Genomic DNA, 1,695 nt, shown 5'->3' with positions numbered 1-1,695 from the left:
CATTTTTAGTTTTGTTTTTACTGTTACTGTATATCAGTGGTCTCCCATCCTGGTCCTTGAAGGTCACTGTTCTGGATGTTTTAGCTGTTTTCCTGCTCCAACAGATCTGCTGCAGTGGTTGAATTTTTGTGGTCTGCTCCCGTAGTCATGAAAATGAAACGTATATTTACCGTGCGGGTGGTAAATGTATTGTAAAGTATTTGTAAGGTCAATGAAGGTTACACGCACTCATAGCATACAAGTGATGCTGTCGTAGTGCCTTTGTCCATTTTTCACTTACACTTACAGTAAGGGCAGTTGGAACAAGGTACAAGTTCAGACTACATCATTTTGTAATGTTTCAAATGAAGACCAGCAGTAATTCTTTTTTTATTAGAAACAACTGAAAAAGGTAAATTTGAATCCAATTGGACATAATTAAACCAATACCATGGCCAATCATTTTATATGAAGAGTAAGGAGTTTTGGGGGGGGGGGGGGGGGGGGGGGGGCTTGAGCTACAGCAAATAAAAAGACTTTAACTCATTCATCATAATCAGTAAGTTTTTAAATGGAATCAATGCCATTTGTAAGAAAAAAACAGCATCATGTGTATAGAGGATGAATTTCATGAGCTGGAACTGAAAATCAGCAAAAGGAGTATTGCACACTCTTTTTTTTTGTGAGATTAAAAAATTGAAAATTCCACATCCTTGGGTCAGTTTGGTTTCCTTAAGGTTTTATTGCTAAAGTTCAATCATTTAAACATCACACAGCAAAATAAATGATTAAACTCCGTTTTCCTGTTTAAACCATGCTGTCTTTTGTTTGCTTTTTTAGCAAACTGATTAAATACTGATGCTGAAGACACTCTACAAGATGAGAAACAAAATGGGGAATCAGATTAGAGCAAAGTCATACAAATCAACATATGGGTAATACACATTAGAGCTTTTTTCCTTTCAGATCTTTAGGGCTTTTATCTGCAAAGTACACTGTTATTCACTGGTTTAATCTCATTTATTGGGACTGAGGGAAAAGGCCCTTTTTACTCTGTGGCTGCATTTGTGGTTGATCTGATTCTACATATACAATTGTCTGTTCTTATTTTATTCTCCGTTATTTAACCTTACTATTTTCCTATACACATATTTTCTTTTGACCAAAAACTCTATAAATGTTGATTTTTACTTCATTTTTTTCAAATACATTTATAAGAAAACATAAAAACCATTGGAAAACAGATAAAATTCCTTAAAAATGTTTATGTATGAAAACAATAAAAATTATTTTTCAATGATTTCAGCAGTTGTGAAAAAAACATTTTGATAATTTTCTGTTAGGCACTAGGGCTTAGCTGCTTGGAACACCTGATTGGTAAATTGGAGATTCTGGGTTAGTTTACCTGCAATCCCTCTTCGGGAAAGAAGCCCTTTTGTATGTCTGTCAATGCTAAAACAACACAAAAATATATATATATTTTTTGTTTTGTTTTTTGTAATTTTAGCAAAAAAAGTCAGGCACTGTGGCTTAGCTGTCTAGTAAACAGGAGATCCTGGGTCCAAATCCCAGCAGTGCCTCTTACTCAACCAACTTTTTTTTTTGTCTGTACATGCTAAAAACTAAAATAGACTCATGGCAAAATATATTTACAAATGCCCTTAATAGCAACATATTAATGTTCTAGATGATTTTTCTTAATTGTCTTTCAAATAC

Source organism: Oryzias latipes, chromosome 9, assembly GCF_053564925.1.
Source record: "Oryzias latipes strain Hd-rR chromosome 9, Olatipes_Hd-rR_3.1".
In the NCBI taxonomy this organism is placed as follows: domain Eukaryota; kingdom Metazoa; phylum Chordata; class Actinopteri; order Beloniformes; family Adrianichthyidae; genus Oryzias; species Oryzias latipes.
Note: the sequence above shows the minus strand (reverse complement) of the source record.